Source organism: Hyaena hyaena, unplaced genomic scaffold, assembly GCF_003009895.1.
Source record: "Hyaena hyaena isolate Hyena2069 unplaced genomic scaffold, ASM300989v1 scaffold_495, whole genome shotgun sequence".
In the NCBI taxonomy this organism is placed as follows: domain Eukaryota; kingdom Metazoa; phylum Chordata; class Mammalia; order Carnivora; family Hyaenidae; genus Hyaena; species Hyaena hyaena.
This window is the reverse complement of record NW_024081128.1, coordinates 436,091-461,670: the sequence shown is the minus strand read 5'-3', so window position 1 is coordinate 461,670 and position 25,580 is coordinate 436,091. Positions and strand designations below refer to the sequence as shown.

The 25,580-nt window shown below is 44.4% G+C and overlaps 1 protein-coding gene across 6 annotated transcripts in view; it reads left to right on the top strand.

The window, feature by feature from the left end:
- Window positions 1-25,580, top strand: part of FAM110B (family with sequence similarity 110 member B) — a 152,663-nt gene that overhangs the window by 39,746 nt on the left and 87,337 nt on the right. For all 6 annotated transcript variants that reach the window (XM_039254616.1, XM_039254612.1, XM_039254614.1 and 3 more), the window contains exon 2: window positions 463-560. The gene's annotated coding sequence lies outside the window, so the exon portion shown is untranslated. The remainder of the gene's footprint in view (window positions 1-462; window positions 561-25,580) is intronic.

Below are 25,580 nucleotides of genomic sequence, written 5' to 3'. Positions count from 1 at the left end.
GAACGGGACAAGCAAAAACGCCCCTTTCGTAGTATTTTATTCCCTTACAAATGTTAACAGAATCCCCGAAGCGTATGTGTTTCCTTGCCCAGTGATCCAGTTGTTCGTGAAGAAGTTCCCTCATTTCCTGCATGGTTTTGGGGACTAGAATTGACTGACAAGGCTTGTGGGGGCGTTGAGTTTGCCGTAAAGCCATCTGGGAGGGGGCTCTAGGCAGATTGCAGATGGTACACAGGCTCCTTGTTGGGTTTGCTTTCCAGTAAACACGCACACAAAGCCCTCCCTAGGGTTGAAATTTGCTAGAGCAGCCATATTTGAAATTTGGGCTCAATTTTTTCCCAGGGATGTTAGGAAATACACGGTCTCTGTTATTCAGTGAAATACGGTCTTTTTTTAACGATACTTTCAAAATGAACCACTTTTATTCTCCAGAATAATTTCCACGTGTCCTTTTCCTTTTAGGAATCCCCAGCTGGACATCCAGAGCGCCTACTCTGTTCTTTCCGCGTCTTGAATCAAGCGCTAACAGGACACTCTGAGGTCTGAGAGGGAAATAAAAGGTAATTCCATGTTATAACTTCTGTTATTAAATGTATGTGTAACCCTGATGATCGTAAAGTATATCCATCCTTTTATTTGTTGACCAGGATTTAAGCGTCTTCTTTCACCGCCTGCCCACCCTTTCCATTCTGATTTACTTTCCCTTCCTCCCTTCCGTTCCTTCTTTCTCTGCACCTTTCCCTTTTCTCTCTTCCCCCCTTCCCCCTTCCTCCTCCTCACCCCCCCCTTCTTTACATGCATTCATCCAGCAGTTGCTTGTGAAGTCTGTCGCATGGTGCGGCTCGCTGGCCTGGGCTCACACCCTCCACCCTGTCTTTCATGTCCTGGCGGGGATGGAGGAAATTGCTAGAAAGCCCCTCTTTCTTTGGACCTGCCGCCTACCTGACCACGGTATCTGCTGGTCTCTGCCCCTGACTGTCCCTGTCCCCAGTGTCCCCAGTGAAATCCCTGGGCTCTCCCCGCCCTTTTTGAAGTTGCCTGGGTGTTTGCATACGATGGCTTTTTGTGAATTCTGTGGATACTTAGCTTCCCCAGTTTGAACTGTTAGCACCTCAGTCATTCACGGGGTAAGTAAGGGAGCAGCGGTGTGCTGTCCCCTGACCGGCAAACTTATAAGTGTGCTCACTTGGTGTGAGGTGTGGTGTGTTTTTTCCAATCACTCACATAATAAAGAGATGGCACAAAAATGAAATATTATAGCTCTATAAACCAGAATGCGACTCTACACCAAAGCCACTCCCTAGAGATAATACTGCCTAAATTGAGGTGCAAACAGATCCATTGTTTTCCTCTCCATGCATGGAGTCATGTAGTTAATAGAGGCCTCCGGTCTGCAATAAGTGCCCTAAACCAGTTGGCAAAAATATCAGGGGTAAAGTAGTTTCATATTTTCTGTGGAATGAAGCTCCTCATTTATTTCTCCTTCTCGGTCACTGCTAAGGGGAACAGCAGCCTCTGTGAGGTGGGGGCCGCTGGTGCTCCCGTGTGCTTGGTTCATGTTCTTGTTTTGTAGTACTGTCGTCAAGCTATTACTTAGGCCACCTTGCAGTAAGAATGCATCAGGCATTGCAGTATTCCCAAGGGAGCCTGGGCTCCGGCGTGGCCCATCAAGTGCCAGCACCCTCCTCTTGGGTGCTGGGTGGGAATGGGGAACTTCTCCCCAAGCTGAAAACCTTTTCTGTGGTAAACGTACCCCAGCATGATTCTCGGGACATGAGACTCGTGTCTTCTCAGCGCCTCTGTCTGTCCCCAGGTTGATGGTTGTGAAGTGAGTCAGCTCATTGCCAGCGCCGGGGTCTTCTTCCTAGAGGGGCTGCCTCTTACCTCCCTCCTGGCCTAACACTTCCGAGACTCGGTTCCCTATTACCTTTTCCTTCAGACTCTGTTAACGTCCTCACACACTGTTAGAATGGACCCTCTCCCCCGGAAGTCCCCTCCCCACCGTATCCAAAAATAATTTGCCATGATTCCAAAGCCCTCATTCCATCATTTCCTCAGTTGTTTGTTTCCCTACATTGTTGGCTGTGAGGCAGGTGCCTGGCTTGTTAAGCTCAGTAACTGAGAGCCTCGTGTGGCTGGGCGCATGGCGGTTGGTGACCATTGAATGGACATAAGGCATCTGTGCAGGGCTCTTTATCCTGGGATGCCTTGTGCTCTGGGCAGTGAGAAGCCCTGGCCTTTGGGTCCCATGCTCCTGGGACCATTGAGCTGTGCCAGCTTCGAGGCCAGATTTCAGTTTCCTCCTTGTGAGTTTCTTCAGGGTTGGGTAGGGGGGCAGCCAGATTTATGAGTTGGCGTGTGGATTAGGGCGTCCAGCTCTGACCACACCAGCTCTGCTCTTTCCTGTTTGCTCTTACAGCCCTTAGCATAGGCAGTATGGGCGACAGGCAGCGGAGAGTCAGATTCCTTGGGTTGGTAAGTGAGATCGTGGCTTTGGCGTTCAGTGGATCGAGGTCAGCATCTGTGCTCTGTGACATGATGTAGGTGATCTTGGGAAGGCTCTTTGCTTGGTGCCCCAGTTTCTACATCTGTCAAGTCGGGGTAATAGTAGTGCCGTCTCCTAGGATCTTTGTGAACATTAAGTGAGTTATTACTGAGTTGCAACGTAGATGGGCACACGTGGAATGCTTAGTGGCTCTTGGTGCCATCACCTTCTGCAGAGCGGAGAGAGTAGTGTTTACCTCTCCTGGTGACGCATTAAATGAGGTGGTCTTTGAACAGCGCAGGTTTGAACTGTGTGGGTCTGCTTCTATGCAGATGTTTTCGGTATATCTATGCAGTGTTGTAATGTCATATCTCTTCCATATGCTTTTCTTAATACGTTCTTTCCTCTAGCTTACTTTATTGTAAGAATACAGTATGTAGTACATATAACATACAAAATATAGTTACTCGATTTTTTTATGTCATCAGTAAGGCTTCAGTCTACAAGAGCCTCTCAGTAGTTAGGTTTTGGGGGAACAAAGAGCTCTATGTGGATTTTTGACTGCCTCAGAGATTGGGGCCCCAACCCCAAGTTGTTCAAGAATCAACTGTAAAATACATCATGCCAGGCACATAGCGCACTCAACATACGGTAGCCCTCAGTGGTCATGGTCAGAAGAATAATAGCATTATCAGCAGGTGCATACAGAATGGGACAGAGATTGTGACCCTGAACACTCGCTAATATCTAACAGTAGAAGACAAGAGCAGCTACAAGTTCAATGTGTCAACCAGACAGTATGTATTTACTGACAACTTGACATTATTTAAAATCTCATCATTAGCTTATTAAATCATAATAACATGAAAGTTAACTCAAGGGGCGTCTGGGTGGCTCAGTCGATTGGTTGTCTGACTGCAGCTCAAGTCATGATCTTGCAGTCCGTGAGTTCAAGCCCCGTGCTGGGCTCTGCGCTGACAGCTCAGAGCCTGGAGCCTTTTTGGGATTCTGTGTGTCCCTCTCTCTCTACCCCTCTCTTGCTCACACACACACACACTCTCTCTCTCAAAAATAAGTAAGCATTTTATAAAAAAGTTTATAAAAAAGTTAACTCAAAAAGGCTTTGTTTATGATTAACTATTGGAGCAAATAGTTGAGTTATATACTCCTCTAATCATTTTATTCTTATTAGTGTCTAACTTTTTAAATATGAAGGGCAGCCTTTGCTTGAGTTTTTATGAAATTTTAAAACTACCTTAAGAGTAGAGATATTAGATCTTGAATAATATTAGAATCTATTAGCCTGCCTACATGTCTTTGATAGTATTTACATATGTGTAAATATTTTGGTCTTTCTCATTAGACAGTGCCTTTCCTTTATCATTCTTAAGTATTAAATGTACTGAAGCATTACTACCCATATTATATGGTTGTTCCAAACTTTGTAAAATTGGAAGCAAACTGAACTCTAATTTAACATTGACTCTACTCTACATAAATTAAGTGGGGCTTACAGAAACATCTCTGACATTCTTTTTCCTATATTGGAACCAAGGCACATTTGAATCCTTGGTGTATTGGAGAATTTCTTCCCACTTTTTTTTTTATGTTTGCTTTGGGTACACCTGAAACAAATGACATTCTGTGGCTTAAGACCGTCTTTTAAAGGACAGAGTATATAATTCAAGTGATTGTGAGTGACCTTAGGATGTGACTGTCTTTGAGCCCTTCTGGCGATAGAGGCCTGTCGTGCTCAGCACCAGGCATGCTCAGTGCAGCTGGGAACTGAATTAAAAACCCAGCAAAGGCAATTGGAGAACCGAAAATGCCTTTGTTAGGATACTGAGAATATGATGACTTTTCACATTTGCCTTTCCTCTGACTGTAATAGAGTTTAAACTAGAAATAGAGACCCTTTAGTGGGGGTGATACTTTGTCTGCAGTTGAAAGCAGTGGTACTAGTTCTTTGTTCTGTCTTTTTTTAAAATGTTTATTTGTTTTTGAGAGAGACAGAGCGTGAGTAGGGGAGGAGCAGAGAGAGAGGGAGACACAGAATTGGAAGCAGGCTGCAGGCTCTGAGCTGTCAGCACAGAGCCAATGGGGGAGCTCGAACCCACGAACAGTGAGATCATAACCTGAGCCGAAGCTGGACACCCAACCGAATGAGCCACCCAGGCGCCCTTTCTTTGTTCTGTCTCAAGTTTAGGATACTGATGGGCTGGGGTCCACCTCATCTTTCTTGCTGCCTCTCTCTCTGCCCCCCTTCCTTCCCTATCTGCCCCCATGCCTTTCCTTCATTCCCCCACCCCCCACCTACTGTCTGTTTTCGAGATGGAGCTTCAGCAAACCTGTCTGTCCCTGCTCTCGTGTTCCCTGTGCGGTGGCTCGCGTGTCATCTTCAGAGGTCCTGATATGAATTCAAACTAACGGCAGCAACGAGCCTTGGGCAATAACACCACCACCGCTGCCCTTTCCGATGTGACTTGTACCCTGGGGGACCCTCCCTCTGTCCCTGAAACACCTGAGGGAGTGAGTCATCCGCTTCCCTGTTAGAATCCGTGGTGCTGCATCTCTGCTACTGAGTTAAATCCACGTCTTAGAAGGGTTTTGTCTGTGTCCTTCACTCCATCAGTCGTCACCTCGTTTGGGAAGAAAACATTCTGCTTCTATGAACATCACCGGGTTCCGGCGGAGAGGAAACCACTGTGGTTGTGATTTGCAGGAAAGACCCAGGCTTCGCCACAAGTGTGAGGTCTGTTTGAAATCAGACTTCTCTTATCTGCCAGCGTTTACTCCTCACGATGGAAATCTAGCCCTGCGGGGGCGCCTGGGTGGCTCAGCCGGTTAAGGATCCAGCTCTTGACTTTGGCTCAGGTCATGATCTCACGGTTCAGGACGCCAAGCCCCGCCTTGGGCTCTGCGTGTGAGCTTTGCACCGACAATGCAGAGCCTGCTTGGATTCTCTCCCTCTCTCTCAGCCCCTCCCCTGCATGCTCGCTCTCTCTAAATAAGTAAATAAACTTTAAAAAAAACAAACAGAAAAACCCAGCACTGTACGTAACTCCCGAACTGACTTAGTATCCTTCCCAGCAGTAGACATTCATCTCTTTTCATTCTGATTTTTAAAAGTTTTTGTACTTGAATATCAGTTGACCTAATCATTCTGATTTTTTTTTCCACTGGAGATTTGCACAATTTAGAAGATTGGACTTTGTTACATGTTTGCACATAGATTATGGTTTGCCCTGAGATTAAACAAGTAAAAAGAGGGCCACTACTTCTCAAAATGTGTAGCAGTGACCAGTGAATGTTTCTGGAAACCAAGGGATAGTTTAGTCGCTGTTGCCAGTGGGATGTTAGTGAGTCCCTCCTATCCGTACCCTGACCCCCTCCACCCCGGGGTCACCTGCAGTTTAAACTCTGACGGAGACTTGTTTGGTTTTGGCATAGATCTGACCTGAGTACCATTGAAGAGCAAACCATCGAAACAGGAATCTATTTGCATATGTTATATACTGTTCTTCAAATCCTGGAAGTATTTGAGTTTTTCTTTACCAAGCACTGAGTGTCCTGTTCATTATTTTATTTTTTTTATTGTATTTCTTTAATGTAAACTTAGATTTTCTAGATTTTTTCTGATATTCTTCCTCTCCCTCCCTCCCTCCCTTCCTTGTGTTGTTTAGTTGAAGAAGAAAAACATCTGATGCTATGTTGTAGTTTTTCAGGATTTTGGGGAAGACAACTAAGTAATTGGTATGCCTTTCATGTACAAGGGGCATTAACTACATGGTAACTTTTTTTTCCATTTTGATTTTATAATCCTAGGCTCCCATTAACCTACAAAGCCTGTTATCTACAGTAAATAAATTCTAATTGTTACACGGGATTCTTGAAAGAAAAAAAGTATGTAGCCCTTTTTCAGGTTTTCATACTCAAATATGTAATTTGGCTTTCCTTCTTTAAAAGGAAGCTGGTTGTATGGATTTCAAATGTTTCCGATTTAAGTCGCACTCTTCAGTGATACAGATGAGGCTCTGTTTCAACAAGCAGAACTGTGTTTATATAATCTTTGAAGCTCTTATCGTAGCGTCCCTTTACAATGGGTTCCATTCTTTGGCTGTGTTTTCTGACTTATTTCCTATGTTAATTAGAATTGGAAAACAGACGTGTCTTTTCTCTTTTTCTCGTTTGTTGCCCAGGTCCACCTCTCCCCCTCCATGGTTAGCATTTTATCTCAGAGGCTGCTTTCCTTTGTCTGTCAGCTGGACAGATAGGCATCACCAGGACATGACACGGGCAGGGACGGTCTGGGTTTGAAAGGCAGGGTGTAGGGCCCAAACGAATTCTAGATTGTTCTGACCTAGTAGCTCACCAGTGAATCTTCAAAAGTTCCTACCAGGAAGATAATTGTTCCTGTTGCAAAAGGTCTTTCTCTCTCTGAGTGATGACATGGCCTATAAATGTGTGGTCGCCTCTTCTCACTTTTGAGATCTCAGATGTTACTCACCGCAGGTCAGGTGCCTCCCTGTCGGCCCTGGGCACATTACTGCCGGCTGCTCTCTATACTGGAGGTGCGTCATATCTGCATATGACATCATGGCGTGTTTAACACAGAGATGTTGCCGGGGCGCCTCGGTGGCTCAGTCGCTTAAGCGTCCGACTTCCACTCAGGTCATGATCTCACGGTTCGTGGGTTCGAGCCCCGCGTCGGGCTCTGTGCTGACAGCTCAGAGCCTGGAGCCTGTCTTCGGATTCTGTGTCTCCCTCTCTCTCTGATCCTTCCCTGCTCATGCTGTCTGTCTCTCTCTCTCTCAGAAATAAAATATTAAAAAAAAAAAGAGATAGAGATATTGCCGATTTCGCTTCAACTCCCTGATTTTAGAGAGGAGAAAAGTGAGACATTTTTACAGGTGCCTCTGCTTAGGATATTTGTAAGAATTCAGCAAAGATGCCATTTTCTGTTGTTATTCTTAATAGCAGTATTTTTAGGTAATGAAAATATTTAGGGAAAGTAGCTAGTGCATTAAATCCTGTTGAAACTGATTGTCCGTACCCGCGCCTGTACTGGACAGATTTCCCTTATTGGGGGCCTGTAGGAACGGAACTGGCCCTGGATTTCCTGAACAGTCACACGTTTGTATTTGCTCATCTAGCAGTTCACATAGCAGACATGTCTCGGGCATCCCCAGTACGGACCGATGGAAAGGTTGGGCTTTGAAAGCAACACACTTAATCGGCCAGATTTCACCTAATCCTGTACTTCTGTAAATTTAGCCTTCCGCCGGGTCACAGAGATGTCTTGATCGAAATTCCCTGAGGGCTCAGTCGGTTCTGGCTCTGACTCTTGGTTTCGCCTCAGGTCATGGTCTCATGGGTTCGTGTGTTCGAGCCCCGCATCGGGCTCTGTGCTGACAGGGCAGAGCCTGCGTGGGTGGGGTCTCTCTCCCCCTCTCCCTCTCTCTCTGCCCATCTCCTGTCCCTCCCCTCTCTCACACACACAAAATAAATACATAGGCTTATGTTATAAAGAAATTTGCCAAGGGAGCCAAAGAAAGCATGTCCCCACTGTGTTAGTTAGAAGGACGTCCCCTGTGGGCCTCTGAGGTGATTCTTCACAGTGCCACCTGCAGTGTCTGAGATTGGACCGCGGTTACTCTGCTGGCTGGCCAGCCCAGGGCCTCCTCACTGGCCCTGCCTCAGGGAGGTAAACTGAGCCCGGAGTCATTCCTCATACTAAGAATGTGGGGGGAAAGGCCTGAGAGCCTTCTACGAGTGGGTCATGTTCAAAACGCAAAGAGCTTGGATTAGTCTTAATTTGACTCAGAGACTCAAAACTCCTTTCCCTCAATGCACGTGACCCGCTTACTACCTGTCTGACACCATGCTGGTTGGCAGAGGGGCGACGGCGACTCTGAAGCACCCGCCGAAGGCAGTTCCAGAAACGACCTTTGTAACCAGCTCCGCTTGTTCCCTTTGGGACCCCTTCACGTCCGTGTAGAAAGTCTTATCGATACGGGATCCCGTTGAGATCACGTCTTGAAATCGTATTCCTAGTACTCCATTCACATGATTTTTAAAAATTTTTTTAAATGTTTTATTTATTTCTGAGAGAGAGAGAGAGAGAGAGAGAGAGACAGCATGAGCAGGGGAGGGTCAGAGAGAGAGGGAGTCACAGACTCTGAAACAGGCTCCAGGCTCTGAGCTGTCAGCACAGAGCCCGACGCGGGGCTCGAACCCACGAACCGCGAGATCATGACCTGAGCGAAAGTCAGATGCTTAACCGACTGAGTCCCCCAGGCGCCCCAGGACCAGCATTTAAACTCCATATTCAACTAGGCTTAAAAATGTCCACCTGTGATATTTTTCCTTTCTCTTCAATCCTTTTTTCAGCAGCCTTGTTGCCATATGATGGTTGATAAAATAAATGTTTGCAACCGATGCACACAATTTCTTGTTTTAAGCGGGAGGTTAGAAATGGAGACAGCTGGGGCACATGGATGGCTCATGTTGGTTAAAGCGCCCGACTTCGGCTCAGGTCATGATCTCATGGTTTGTGAGTCCGAGCCCCGCATTGGGCTCGGTGCTGACAGCTCAGAGCCCGGACTGTGTCTCCTCGCTGTCTGCCCCTGCCCGGCTCCTGCTCTGTCTCGTTCTCTCTCAAAACTAAATAAACATTTTAAAAAAATAAAAAAAGAAAAGAAATGGGGAAAGCTGAATTGCTAGGGTCCATCATAGTAACTTAACCACGAGAATAAACATTAAGTGGAAATGTTCATTCCAGCAAGAAATAAGATCATCCTTTTCATGTAAAACATGGTGATATTTCCCACCTTGCTATTCTTCTGCTATTCTTCACCCTTTTACCAAACCTTAAAACATGCCACTGTGATGAGATATTTTGGGTGGTCCCCATCACTTAATTGGCAGTGATATTTCAGCCAACAGCTTAGCGAGTTGATAAGCTACTGGGTCCCCCCCTTCCCTCATTTGGATTGGTCAGTATTCTGTACTTCTGTCTACTTAGGGAAGCCACAGCTGGAGGAAGTTATAGCAGGTGCACCATAAGCTGGGGAGTTGGCATTGCCAGATAGGGAAGGTGAGGGCATCACCCTGGGTGGTGCACGTCACTCACCCTAGTGATGGCCAGCCATCACAGCCACGTGGCATCGAGGTTTGGGGCTACGCTGGTTGGTGGAGGAAGAACTTGGGGTCCGCCACCCTTCCTGGGGTGAAGCATCTGATAAGTGAGGACGCTGTGTAAACTACTGTATCACCATTTTGTCCACTTTTAGCTCTAGGATTTGGTAATCCTGCAGTAATCTGATGGTGGGCAAACCGTCACTTCTGCTTTAAGTCTGGAAGTGGCACTAAAAATGAACCGTATTTCCTTACCTCTGAGTCTGTCTCGTAGGGAATACGCAGGGGTCTAGCCTCCGTTCTCAGCAGGATTTGACCTCAGATAGGCTGTGTATATATCCTCCAAGCCTTAACCTCCTGTGTTTACCATGCAGAGAAATAGATTCTGATCTCTCTGCTTCCATGAGATACCATTTTTGACTTGGCCATTGCACTCAGGGGGTAAGTTAGAACAAGTAATGTTATGGGACTGAGAATAATGTTATTCCTTCTTTTTAGATCCTGGACTGTGTACTTGATCCAGGATGTCGCACTAATGCGTTTATGATGAAGACATTTTAAAATCTCAGATGTTAATTGATTTAAAAGTAGTACATATGCTTTTTTATTAAGCTGTTGAGAAACAGGGTTTGGGTGCTTTTTTTTGTTTGTTTTGATTTTTGATCTTGTAGCTGAAAGCAACAGTAATGAGGATTGTGGGTGAAATGTCAAAGTCACGCAGAGATGATACTGTGTGACCTATTTTCGGTTTTGGCTGCTTTTCACACAGATCGGTTGACGCCGCATGTCTGCTTCTAGTTTATTCGCCCTTCTGGTTTACCTGGATTTTCTGCAATGCACATTGTAATTTTTCTCAGTGAGCTCTCCCTGTCTCCTTCCGTAAGTGGTGGGAACTGGTTAGTGATGCTAACATGGCCTTTATAGAACGGTTTTAGAGATACTCTGGACATCCAAGTAATGTGTGAACCCCCCGGGTGCCAGAGTTTCCGGGGCAGGACTGCCCTTTCTAATACGCTAGATGAAAATGTGGGTGAGGAACTTGTCTCCAATGTATCAGATTGTTTTCCACTATCTGAAAGCTACAATCTATAGGAGCACTGGGTGGCTCAGTCGGTTGAGTGTCCAACTCTTGATTCAGCTCAGGTCATGATCGCACGGTTCATGAGATCAAGCCCCAAGTCAGGCTCTTTATCAAATCTCCCCGGATCCTTGCAGAAGAATTGAAATAGATAAAAAGCATCCGTTCATTAGCATGCCGAGCCTTTCTGTGATTTCTAGCTGTCCCACTTTACACCGTGGAAATGGGCCCAGCTCTTGTTGGCCCTGGAGACTTTGAGTGACACTTCAATCTTTAGAACACATCCCTCTCCCTCAGGCAGATGCTGTTTGCACTGTAGCGAATAAGAGGGTTTTTCCAGGATACGAGTGTAGGGCACCAGAGACTGGCTGATATTTAAAGAACGTGAATGAAAGCAGTAAACGCCTTGCCCGGGCAGGACGCTAGAGCTCTTGGACAATTATTTCCTTGCAGGATTGCAAGTCTTATTGATGGCTGATTGTGTAAACTGGAGTTGTTTGTCCACAGAGTGAGCCTCTCCCTGCAAGGAGAAGCAGCTAGTAAATGTCAGCCTGGCGCCGGCAGCACGTGGCCTCAGAATGCCCAGGGCATCAGCCCCAGTGGCCTGCTCAGGACGACGCATGTCAGTGATCAAAACATTCATGTTCACGGATGTTTACTCTTTCAGATGTAATAAGTACTTCAAGTCGTGGGTTTTACCTTTGTCTGAAAGTTGGGATATAAACAGTATGGTTTTGGGACGCCTGGATCGTGCCGTAGGTTAAGGGTGGGAGTCTTGATTTTGGCTAAGGTCATGATCTCACGGTTGTGAGATGGAGCCTTGAGTGGGCCTCTGAGCCAGGTGTGGAGCCTGCTTGGGATCTCTCTCTCTCTCTCTCTCTCTCTCTCAAATAAATAAATAAAATAAATAAAGTAGTGTGGTTTCATGAACACTGTGTCTTGTAGATCAAGAGTTCTACTTTTCTTTCCGGAATAAGTCACTGACTAATTTTTAAACGTATGACAAATTATGTAATCTCTCTCTGCTTTGATTTTCCTACCCAATGATACTAACTCCCAGTCTGAACACTTTCAGCAGTGGTCATCATAGTTGGGCGCTGTTCTGCATTCTGTGCATGTATTAACCTCATTTGATCCTCCTAACTGCTCTGGGGTAGGCTCTGCCATTATCCCCATTTTATAAGTGAAACAACTGAGGCACCGAGAGGTAAAATAGCTTGTCTAGGGTTCCACGGCAAACAGTAGTGAAATAGGACTTGCATGTAATCAGGCTGATTCTAGAATTCCATTCTCCTAAATGATATGCTGTACTTTCTGTCTAAAAAATTAGTCTAATAGTCACTGATTCCTTTGTATTTGGTGAATATACATTTACTTTTTCACGGGAGGTATTTGAACCAATGAATGTGACGACTATGTGTCTGGTGCTTAAATACATTTGGGGTGGGAGGGGCTTGAATAAAGTTCTGTGCTACTTGGGAATTACCTTCTGCAGCAGCATCGATTCTTCCCTAGATGCTTGGGTGCTCTGAGGCACCGCATAGACGTACAAATGAATCATGTACGTTCTTAGGGGGTCACTCGCATAGACCACCATGGCCATGACCTCTCTTAGATTGCATAGTCCACAGCCTGTACAGATGTATGCCCAGCCCTTTGTACACTAACTGACAGCCTTATTTAGGAAACTTTCATGAACGTGTAGACAATATATTATACCTATGATCATCATTCGTGCTTTATAAGCTCACCTTAGTGTATCAAAGCTACCTTTGCATGAAATGAAAGAAAGAAATATTTTACATAGCAGACCTCTAGGTGCTAAAATGCCCACATGAAATAGCGGCTACCAGGTAAGTAAAGAAGATGTTAGGATTGCAACAGAAAAATCAAAATAAGTCCCTGTACTAATTTCTAATTTAGAAGGACGTGAGTTGGCCAGACTGTGGGTCTTAGAATTACAAGCTAATCAGTTTAGTAATTTTGCAAATTATAGACCTCACCCAACAAAGTCCCAAAATAAAAGCCAATGTGAAATATTTCAGCTCGCCCTTAGCTTCAAGCCAACACAGCTCACTCAATATGTCAGATTGTAGAGATTTGTGGACACTCATTAATGAAGTACCAGTTCTGGTTAAAATCAGGTAGCACTTGGAAATTCTCATGGGACCGGACAGAATACGGTGTGGAGGAATGGAAACAAAGCCCTCAAACTGCTGTGTCCATTAAATATGCTCAGTAGTAAATAGGTTATATAACACGTATACTATCTAGTGTTAGCAAATCATGAGTTAACTAGGTAAAATAAAGCTCTCTTAAGCAGCATTAATTAGTTAGAAGTTGAAGCTTAAAGAGTCTGTTAGTATATGTGCTGCCGAAGCGAGCACTTAAAGAGTCTGTTAAAAAGTTATTTTAAAAATTAGTGAAGTGCATTAATTGTAATCTGACAGTAAGTCGGTGTGGTGTGCGTCTGTGCAGTTACAATAGTTATGACCACGTTTATTACAGGGGACGCATAGCACTGAGTATGCCTCGTTGTGTGGTTCAGAGCACACTAGAATTGCATTGTCTAGCCGCTCAAAGCAACTCTGGATGCATCAGCTGCAATCATGGCTGCACAGTGGTGTTCCCTCTCTGACCGCGTAATCATAGTCTCCCTTGATGGTTTGTGGTTCTTCCGTGCAAATATTGACTAGTAGAGGTTTATGGTAAGCTCTGTGAGGACAGGAAGTTTTGTCTGTGGACTGCTCTCTCTCTCCCCAAGGTCTAGAGCAGTGCTTGACACCCAATGGATGCTCTGTAAATAGTCACCAAATGGAATGGATTGAACTGTTTCCTGATCCAACCCATATTATGTATTAATACCCAGTCCATGGTCCAGTAATCCAGTCTTCTAGGACTTCTAGATTCTCAGAAATTTTTTGTATGTTTTGTGGCAATTCTGATGAGTGCCCATTTCACAGATGAGGGAATTGAGGCACAGAAACGTTGTAGGAGCCCAAACATTAACTTTCAGATGTAAAGTCAATCCTCGTACTTCCATACATTATGTTTTTTCTGTTACACTGTGTATACCAAGAGCCCTATTTAAGTACGTAGTCACCCCTTAACAAACCCAGAATAAACAGTATGTATTAGCACCATTTCTACATCTGTCTCTTCCTTGCCCTTTCAACTTTAGGAATCCTCTTAGAGCAGAGATTTGAAGAAGGAAAGCCATGTGCACATCTTACCATTGTGATGTGAATACCAATGCATTACCATTTCTTAATCTTCAACTTATATCACCTACTCACATTCGCCTTTGCAAGAAGATAACTTATGTCAAGTCAGCATTTAGTAGGTGTACAGTTCAAAATACCAGGCTTACACTAGGCTGCACCATTCTGCCAAGTGATGGCTGTGTGGTGATGGGTTATTAGCGATCACTATCCAGTGAACTATGCAGTGCTTGGTGGCTTTACAAATGCCGGTGAGAATTTGCGTTATGGTACATAGGTCTTCAGGTCTTACAGCTTGACCTGAGAGCCTGTTACACGTATGTGATAGATTTCGAGAGCTAATGTTGTTGGGTAACCATGATGTTAACACACTTTCAAATCAGACGAAAGTCGGGTGGTAGGGTTACGAAGACAAAATACTGGTGATGGTGGAGGGCGTTTTCAAACAATACTGAAATGGTCTTCCAGGAGTGACTGAGTAAAAATGGAAACTCAGTAGATGTCTTTCCCTTGAAAACAGTAAAGACTGTATGAGAACGAGATACTCTACATTGTGGGGAAGGAGTGACATGAACGTCCTGAAGGACTTCAAATGGTGAAGTATTTCTCATCCAGCAGTCCCCGCCTATCTGTAGGGAAGAGGAAAATGTTAGTTACCTGAGTTTTGGCATCGTGGTCTGTGGTAGGAAGCTTGTCGTGAGGTTTGAGGACTGGGGTGTATACTCCTAAACTGTAGTGTGTAAACTCCTCAACATGTGAGCTGCCATGTTTGTTTCCTCTTCTTGTGTCCTCAGTGTTGACCCTGGAGGCCACTAGGCCTGAGCTGTGGTTCTAGTCGCTGAGGCACAGCAGCTCACCAGAGGCATTTAGAGGCTTCCTGAGATTGCAATTAGTCATATTCTCTTTTTCGGTCTGTCTTTTTTTTTAAACTGATGTTAATCAAACAACGATACTTAGTAAATCTTTGAAGAGGTCATTTCCCATCAAACAGTAATAGAGGAATTCTGTCTTTGTACAGTTTATACTTGTTTTGGTAAATGACTGCTCTCTTGTAATACCTAAGAGGCTATTTCGAGATTTTAGCTTTTAAAAATAGCTTCTTCATGGAGGAGGTTATTGTGCTTGGTCACCAATTTGAGAATTTTGAAAAAAAAGTGAATGTCAAAGTGGGACTTAATTTAAACTTTAACTTCTTTCTTTTAACTCTCTTTCAGCTTCTACCAGAACAGTTATTAGCCTAAAAGCTTAATGGATTCACACTCCCTGGGTTATATATGTGCTGCTGAAATTCAGCATTTGCCTCTAAATACTTGCTTAATAATCCCTAAACCCAGCCTGAAACCCTAGTGTGCCTAAGCATAGTTCATTACCACAAAGCCAGTCAGCAGTGAATGATTTAGCAAATACTATTTTGCAGTGGGTTTTCTCTTACCTAGTCCCTTTCAGATGCACCTGCAAATTCCAGGAAAATTATCTGTTCGTATTTCGAGGATAAAAATAGAACCGTTGAATATTCCTTTGGTGCAGGCTTCGTGGAGAATATTTTGGTGCTGCTGCAGAGTCTCATTTTAAAAAGAGTGTTACCATTGTTCTCACTGTTCTGACCCCGATGAACCCTGACTCCCTCACCCCCGCCGCGGGGTCCCCTCCTTGCCTCGTACCTCACAACGTGTCCCTGGGTTGTCTTGTCCTGTTTGTGCCCTCCCTGGTCCTTTCTTTCCCCTCTGCCTTCCCTCAGCACGGTCTCTTTCTGGTACTTTCTGGAGGCTCTCCATCCTGATACACAAAACTGGGACGCTTTCATTCCTTTTTTCCCCTAACCTCCGGACCTTGGGACTTGCTGCTCTGTTTTCTGTTGTCCTGCTAGGTCAGAGGCTCTCATCTCCTCCCTTTCCTGCCCTCTTTATCCATCTACTTACTATGACTGAAATGTACGCATCCACCAGGGCTTTCCCTCGGCCCTTAGGTCGTTATTCACCTGGAACATCCCATTCAAGCCTGGTCCCATCTATTCTTCACACATTGATTATCTCAACATTGATGTCACTTGCTAGATTCACTTAACTGATAATCTACCCCAAACTCAAATTCACGAGGACACGAATGGATCTCTAGATCTTCCTGCTAATAAAGCAGCATCTCCCCTAGCTTTTCGGCTGGAGAACCACTGAGTTTCTGTTCCTAAGGAACTGTCGTTGGAAAACCTCGGAGAATCACCTCAACTCCTGGGCATTCGCCAATTAAGTAGTTTTGTTCTTTGACTTTTTCCAATTTGCCCTTTTCTTTCTGTCTTCACTGAGTTCCAAGCCAAGCGCCCATCTTCTTTCATCACATGGCATCACCAAAGCTGTCTCCAATTGGCTACCCCGTCCCTCAGGTGTTCCACTTCCTGTCTAGCTTGTGTGTTGTTTATAGGGGCATCTTGATAAAATACTGTCTTCATGTTACCTTCATTTTTAAAATCCTTTTACTAACTCCCATAGACTGTGGGGGTAAAAGGTGCAGATGGAGTCGGATGGACACCCACCATCTACCATAGGCAAGCTCTGATTTACCTTTCTAGCCATTCCGATTCTCCAACTGGGAATCCACTCCCCTCAGCTTTGTTGATCTACTTGAGATCTTGAATGCTCTTTGCAAACCCTGTTCATTTCGTCTGCTCTCACCCTGGCTTAGAGCCCCCCTCCCCTTTTCTTCACTTAGCCATGTCATGGCAATACGTGCTGTGGTCTGCAAAACTGAAGGGCCATCTCAGGCCTCCTTTAAAGACAAGACTCTAAATGAATTTATAGCACTTACTGCTTTAAGACCTCACAATTTGTTTTGAGTGATCAGTGGATCTTTTTGCTGTTTTATTTTTGGCGGTGGTAAAAAAAAAAAAAAAAAAAAAAAAACCAACATAAAATTTACCGTCTTAATTTCTAAGGATAGAGTTCTCAGCGGTGTTGTGTTATTGTTTTATATTATCACCTTTAAATTTTTCATGGGTTTATTAGGCACATCTCAACAGTTGTTATATAAACTATTTCAGGGCTTGGGTTCGGTATTGTTTGCTGCATTACCTTAAGTCCGTGCATTCATTATGTGCCTGTTGTTTCCAAACACTGCGTTTTACATCTCTGACTCTGTCTAGCTCACACAGCAGATGTTAAACATCTGACAACTGGGTTTAAGAAATTTCTTTCAGGAATGATTTTTAGTGGTGGAATTTGTAAACAGGTTGTCTAAAGAGTCATAGCTCATTCTTTTAAAAATAAATGCCAAAAGACAAGCCGTATCATGGGGGAAATTTCTCACTTAGGAAAAATCTTTGTAGAGTAATAGGGGTTAAGTATTTTATTTCTTCCCAACAAGACTGGTATGATAGATACTTGAATGTGTGTGTGTGTGTGTGTGTGTGTGTGTGTGTGCTTTTAAACTGTAATGTTCAGTATTTTCTAGTATAATCACTCTGTCTCCCAAATAGCATGGTTATTTTCATTTTACATTGCTGGGTCAAGAAAGAAAGGTTTAGTGTTTGATTTAGGTCACACTCTCATATACTCTTTATGAGAAGTCAGTTTGGTTTTAATAGAAGTTTCTAGTTGGGGAATTTTAGAAGATGGTGGACTAAATAGTGTTTCCTTCCCATGGATGGGCACCATTTTGTGCTACTCAGTTGTTGTTTCAGACATGAGCAAACTTGATTGCGATTAAGAACTGTCAACTACCTTTCATATGTAAGTAGATGACAGTGGATAGAAGTATTTCATGAAAAGCTAATTTTCTTTAATTAAAAAAATGCAGTTGGTCACAATCCTTAGGCATACAACAAATGTCACCGCCGTTAATTAGATCGGATGTTTCTCTGTAACCCATAATAGTCTTGGATGGAGGGAGGGAGGGGTGGAGGAAAATATATACTGTTTCCCCCAAATTCTGTGATTTTATTTTGCTCTAACCTTTTTTGTCTTTAATTTCATTCCATTTCTTTTTTTCATTGAAGTATAGTTGACAGTGTTACTTTAGCTTCTCACGTACAGTGTAGTGATTCAACAAGTCTCCACATTATGCTGTGCCCACAAGTGTAGCTACCGTCCGTCAGCACACAGTGCTATTACAGTACCGATTATATTCCCTGTGCGGTACACTTTATCCCTGTGACTTACTCATTTCCTAACCGTAGGCCTATACCTCCCGCTCCCCGTCACCTGTTTTGCCCATCCAGAAAGTAGTATGGAGTAGTGTGGGGGTCCTCAAACATTTAAAAATAGAAAAACATATGACCCAATAATTATACTACTGAAGATTTACCCGAAGGAAACAAAATACTAAATACTAATTCAAAAAGATCTATGCATCCATGTTTATTGCAGCATTATTTATAATAGCCGAGATATAGAGGCAACACAAGTGTCCATCTATAGATGAATGGATATAGAAGAGGTGGCATACACACACACACATACATGCACATACACACACACACACAGACACACAGACACACACGCTGAGGAATATTACTCAGCCATAAAAAAGAATGAGATCTTGCCATTTGTGACAACATGGATGGAGCTAGAGTGCATTATGCTAAGTGAAAGAAGCCAGACCAAGAAAGACAAATACCATATGATTTCATTTATATGTGGAATCTAAAAAAAATAAAATAAAAACTACAAAAAACAAATGAAATATACACTTTCTGAGTTGATCGCTCACTACAGTCACCCCAAACAGTATAGAATTCTCAGGTTATACTGCATCTTACACATCCTACATAATAATACTATATTGGTTTAAATTGTTTCCATTCTTTTTTTTTAATTGTTTAATGTTTTATTTATTTCTGAGAGAGACAGAGAGACAGCATGAGCAGGGGAGGGTCAGAGAGAGAGGGAGACCCAGAATCTGAAATAGGCTCCAGGCTCTGAGCTGTCAGCACAGAGCCTGACACAGAGCTCGAACCCAAGGACCGTGAGATCATGACCTGAGCCGAAGTCAGATGCTTAACCGACTGAGCCACCCAGGAGTCCCTGTTTCAATTCTTCATAGGCTTGTTTCTCTCTCTCTTAATAGCCTGACTGTTACTGAAAAGCACGGGCAGACTTACCTGTTTTTAGTGCCTAGCTGAGAGCCTAGCATGGAATAGAAATGAAACAGATGTCTATAAATTGAAATTGCAGCAGAATTGCTTTTAAAAGCAAAATGAGATGCTGAATATTTATAGTTTAATAATAAAATATTTACTGTTAAGAAAAGCAATAGGCAAACATCCTCTGATATTTACTTTTTCTTACAATATGTGGATGACACGTGAACCTTAGCGTTCCCTGGACTTTGTCAATAAGCACTTACAAAGGATACTGCGTACGGTAGATAGTCCATTGCTATTTTGATGAATAAAAGATGAACACTGTTCTAGAGATATATCATAGGAACCTAAATAAGCTATAATGTTGATGTCACTTTTATTGATGTGAACATTAGTACGTTGCAGAAGGGCCAATTTCTATTTTAACATTTCTGAGAAGTATTGCTTTTTTTACATGCAGTACTTTAGAATAGTCACTATTGTTAAAGATGTGTGTGTCCTGCTTGGCCTCAGATTTCGTGGTTTCTTAGGAAGGATAGAGATTTCCTTCAGCGCTTCTTAGGCTTTTCTTTCTTTTTTACTTGTTGATGACACATCCATGCCCCTGAGGACAGTTGGGTGGATAATCCCGGGAGGTGCTTTTAGGATAATGTTATTTTCATGCGAACAGAGAGGCTGGCCTGGAAGAAAGCATATTAGTTTTTCTGTTTCTTTGTAACAGATTTCCGCCCGCAGCTGTTTCTTAGCTCACAGCTGTGTGGCTCCCCAGTCTTTCATGGCTCAGCCAGGTCCCCTGCCCCCAGTCTCACGCCCAGTGTGTTGGTCGGACTGTATTCTCGGTGGAGGCTTTGGGGAAGAATCAGTTTCTAAGCTCATCCGTGTTTTTGTCAGGTTTGAGGTCCCTGTGTCCTGGCTATCAGCCTCAGTTCCTGGAAATTTCTAGAAGCTACTGGCAGTTCCTTGCCCTGGGCCTTCTCAAGTGCCCTCTGTTTGGCTGTAGCAGAATCACTAGCAGATCACTTCTGATCTCTTGGGTTTCTCTGGCTGGTCACAGAGGATTCGTGTGAGGATTTATGAGATGAGGTGAGACCCGTCCAGATAATCTCACCGTCGTCAGGTTAGTGCACCATATAACATACCTAAGCCTAGTTAAACCCATTATATTTACTGTCCTGGGATTATGCAAGGTGTGTACCGGGTTGGGAATTCCTGGGGTCCGTGTTCAATTCTGACTCTATAGAACGTTCCGTTAAGGTACCTGGGAAAGGCCAAATTTGTCTTCACACTTAGACTTTGAGATGCTGAAGGCTCTCTCTTGCTCAGCCTTACTCTATTCCTAAAAGAGAAGTAGTCTGTCCTTTGTATAAAGAGGTGTTACGGTTAGCAGGGCATAGGGGTTGAATGTGTGTGGTTTTCGCTCATGGATCTGTGCTGTTCCAGCCAATCACTCCAGGGCGAGTGGTGGCCAGATGTGAGGATTGGAGTCAAGTGAACAGAGTCTTAGAATTAACATGGAAACCAAATTGACGCAAGGAAGGGCTTAATCCAGAAGAAGAACTTGACAAGCAAGGCCATGGGGAAGGCTATGAACTTGACAAGCGAGGCCATAGGGAGCCGCTCTCAGTTCAAGACCAGAGGAATGACTTGTCAGAATCACCATTTTTTGGCACATTAACCTGGAAACTGTATTATGGTCAGAGGGGAGAAGCCAGAAGTGGAAACTGGCCAGGAATTCAGACGTGAATGTTTATTTATCAGTGGCAAGGGAAATTTAGGAATTAATAATGTTTCTTGAGTTACATTAAGAGGAATGGTGCTCGTAAAATAAACAAGAGGGAGGGGGGAGCTTAAACAAGATAGATGAGAAAACCAGGCTGCTTTTTATCAGTTGTGATCACCTGAATAGCATTCGGTTAATTTTCATGGAGGCCACAAAACATTTTCAAGCTGCATGTCAGCTTTGTGATCAGTCTGTCGTTAATTTGCCTGCCTTCGCAGTTGGGTTTGTAAGTATTGCTTTCAGTGCATATACATTTTTCTTATCGTCCAAACAACTTTGCTAACCAGAGGCACATGAGGTAAAATGGATACCCAGTGTGTGATTTACATGGAGTTGTATTTCACGTTTATAGCATTTGGCTGTGCCTTTTTCCCTACCTCTTGCAAAAAGTAACACTCCTTTAAATGAGCTGGATAATGGTTCTGTAACAAGCATTACTATAGTGACAAGTTATTTGTTGCTTCTGAATACCTTCTCTCTTTGTTCAAATCCCATACTCATGGGTCTCTCGGAGTCAGTATTCAAAAGCAGTTTGGCGTTTACTTCCTGTTCCCTCCATTCATTTTTTTTTTTTTTGACTGAAGAATTCTTAAGATTAGAAACAAACAAACATAAAAGTCCTCTCTGAGGCTGGGAACCAGACAGTGAACGTATCTGCACGGAAGTATAAAAACGCTGGTTTTGCAGATATTCAGTGTGGCGTTATCACCGCTTGGTTGGCTGATGAAACTCTAGATAAACTAAAACCACAGGGCTTTTGCACCATGAGAAGGAGAACATTTAGCTTCATCTCTGTGACGAAACCTTGCAGTGCAACTGCAGTGAAAAGTGGGCGTGGTAATCTGTAGGTCAGCGGTGGGATCGGAGACCTTGAGATGCTGAGGGTTTTAAAGGAAACCTACATAATAAATATTTATTGCTAACCCGCTCTGCTCTTCTACAGCGGGGGATAGACTAGTAAACAAAAGCAGGCAGTAAGTTCTTACCTTGAGGGGCTTATATTCCGGTGAGATGAAGCAGAAATACAGAAGATGAATCTATGAAGCATTTGAGATTTCAAATGGTCACACATACTGCCCTGGGAACTAAAGGGTGGGGGATGGACGTGTGCATTGTGGGAGGAGGCAGTAGCATTTTAGAGGCCATGGCTGGGAGGGCTCTTGTGTTGGGGGCGGGGCTCACGGAGTACAGAGCAGGTGATGAGTTGTCACTACTATGATGTGTTACTGGGTTATGTCATGTAAGACTGCATCTCAGCATAGTAGGGTAGAATTTCTCCTGCTGGTGAGGCAGGAGTGAGCCATGGGAAGGCCACGTGGCAGGGGACTGGGGGCGGGGGGGCGGCCTCTAGGAGATGAGAATGGCACCAGCTCACAGCCCACAGGAAACCCGGGACCGAGTGTTGCCCACAGCTCTCGGTGGGAAAGGGCCCTGGGCAGGGGCGTGGGGGCGGGGGGGGGAGCGGCCAGGAGAGCAACGTTGATGGGGTGGAGGGGAGCCCCATGCTGTCAGAAGTGAGGCCAGACAGTGTTTGGAGCCAGAGTGGAAAGGGCCCTTGGGCTGTCCAGGTTTTGGCCTTTGCCCTGAAGGCAGTGAGAAGTCATTACGGACGGAAGGGTGGCAGAAGCTGACCTTCCTTGCAGCAGGGTCTCCCTGGCTGCTGTGCCGACGCTGGACAAGACCAGTGAGACCCCAGCAGTGACTCAGGACACAGGTTTGACAGCTTGGGCCAGCGTCCGCCTGTTGGGCGGGCGCGGAAAGGTCAGGTTCTGGAAGTATTTTGAAATCGAGTGTATGGGATTTAATGACATCTTGGATGCATCATGTGATAGAGGAGCGTAAAGGATGATTCCAGGGTTTCTCTCTAAAACATGGAAGGAAGGAAAATGTTGCCATTGAACTTGATGGCAGGGTCGTTGGGAGGGGGTTTGGGGAGTTCAGCTGTGGGCCTCTCACACTCGAGCTGCCGATGCCGTGCAAAAGGAGAGCCTGAATTGCTGCTGGGTGTGCCGTTCCGGAGTTCAGGAGGGCAGACGGGGAAGTAGTTCGTGCGACACGGGGTCTGCGGCCGAGAGGACCCTAAGACTGTAGCGAGGCAAGAAAGAGACGAAAGACCGAAAGCACTGGTGCTCCAGTGAAATGTTTTCAGTTATTTATCTCAGCGATGAAATGTTTTTCTGTTCCTCTCCCGAGTGTCAGCTCACCTGTTCTGTTTGCTTTCTATATGTGGCATCACCTGCTGGGTAGGGTAGTGAAGCTGGGTATGAAATCCCCGTGGCCACACCCTGTTGGGAAGATTCTGGCACTAAGTAGGAGCGGATCTCTTCCTCCTGAAGGTAAATAGATGTGTAAGCCTGGAGCCCACTTCTGGCCCCCGTTTAACCAGAGCAAGTGGAGCGTTTATATATCTTACCTTAACCTCAGCTTCATTAACCAAAGAAGAGCTAAGCAGTCAGTGTGGCTTTTCAGGATGGGGTTTGCAGACGGCCCGTGGCTTGCTGGTATAGTTTGCTGTATGTCTTCAGTTAGACGCTTCGAAACCGATACACAAGAATGGGAGGGGTTTAGCAGGTAGAGAAAGATGAAAACTCCGGAAAGCAGAGTAGTTGGGAAAACGTAAGAAAGCTGTCTCTGGACTCCTGTGTAAGTCTGCACTTACCAAGAGCCCCAGGGCTGGTGTGTGTCACTCAAGGCCCCTCGGGGTTGGTGGGAGTGGGGAGAGATGTGACTGTCACAAGCAAAAGACCCCACCTGTGGATCCATCTGTTTTTATAGAAGTAATCCCTTTAATTCATAAATTTCTCTAGAAGGCCAGTTACATATTTATTCCTAAGTCTTACACATGAACAATTATTTCATTGTACTTTCTCTTCTTTTTTTTTCTTTCTCCATTTTCCATCATCTTATCAGATGGGTTATTTAATCTAGTATTGGGTTGCTACATTGTCAAAGGTCGTAAGTACCTCTTTAAAAAAGAGTCACACAGGTGCTGATGTAAAATCTTTGGAAGCTGAGACAGTTATTCATACCCTGTCTTGCTCTAGAAAGGGCTCGAGCAGCAAACCTTAAGAGTTTGGGTTTCAACTGGTTGCCCTTCTGGAATGAGGACCCCATGCTGGCTGTCACCGGGACAGGGAGTGGTGGGGTCAGAGGGCAACAGTGTTTGACAGTATGCACCCTGATTTCTGGGGTTAGGCCAGCCTGCCTTTTCTACCTGCCCAGACCATTTGCTCAGACCCCGGTACACAGCATAGGATCTTTGTTCCCCTCCGACTTCATTTGCTTAAGCCCACCCTTCTCCCACCTCTCCGCGCCATCTTGCTTTTTTTTTTTTCTTTTTCTTTCCATTTTGGGTCATATTCCTTTCTGGCATCTAAATAGTTACCAGGCCCATTCTAAGGATTACACGTTAATTAATTTTCCTTAAACCTGTGAACACAAATTCTTTTGTGTCATTTGAGAAGAACACATCATGCTTTTCCCTGCTCCCTTGGCGTTTGGTATGCTTTCAAAGTCTGGTATTTTCAGTGTCCTTTTCAGGTGGAGTGAATCAATTGTGCTCTTAAGTAACAGCAGTGACTTTTTTTTTTTTTTTTAATTTCAGAGAAAGAGACAGCATGAGCAGGGGAGGGTCAGAGAGAGAGGGAGACACAGAATCAGAAGCAGGCTCCAGGCTCTGAGCTGGCTGCCTGCACAGAGCCCTACATGGGGCTCGAACCCACTAACTGCGACATGGGCCAAAGTCGGACGCTTAACCGACTTAGCCACCCAGGCGCCCCAGCAGTGAGTTTTTTTAAGGTGCTTTGGGCCTGTGGAGATCCAGTCCTGGTCGGGTGAAGGCTTCCTTTGTAAGAACACTTTGGCCATCTTGAGTCACACATAGGACATGCTCTCTTTCCAGCTGGGATCACCTGCTAATATGCTGTGTGCAAGAAAGGATAAACACCCTCAAGTCTTCGGCTTCTTGATAAAAAGTAGCAACTTCCAGAAACTCAAGAAACATCTTCCACATCTTAACATTATATACTTGGATACAAAGGATTGCTTACTTACAGTCCTTTTTTGCTCTGAAACATCAGTCTCCCATATAAGACCAGATGCCACACTGTTTTTAGTCTGGCCTAGATCAGAGGTTGACAGATGATGGCCCATGACCAAATCCAGCCCACTGACAGGTTTTGTAAATAAAAGTTTTGTTGGAACACAGCCACGATCATCCGTGGATGTGTTGATGGTGGCTGTTGTGAGCTGTATGGCAGAGTTGAGAAATTATCAGAGACTTGCAGAGCCTAAAATACTCACTGTCTGGCCGTTTCCAAAAAAGTTTGCCAACTGTGGTCTAAAATCTATAACTTTCTTTAAACTAAAATTTTCCAGTCATGATGTGATTTTGGACTCATCGACATTTCCACCTTTTTAAAGTTGTCAGGAAGAGTCCATGGAGAAAATAGCCAGTGGTTTAAAATACATAGAAATTCGGCATTGTTTGGTTTTCTAATACAAGTTCCATTTTCACGGGTTATCAAAATGTATTTAACTTAAGAAGCATAAGGTGTGGAAATGTAAAATGAAAGGTGTCTCAGGTCCCACTAAAAGAGAACACTGGCATTTCGATAGAACCTAAGCATTAGGTTCCATTTTCACAGGGCTTGATAGCATTTAGGACTGAAATCTTCGCGAAGGCATAATTCACACGTCTGCGGAGGTGTCCCTTGTAAGCCACGCAGTTTGACATGTTTATAGCCTAAAGGGAAGGCTGAATTTGCTTGGACTGAAATCAGTAAGAGGCTAGTTTGCGTAGGTTTCCG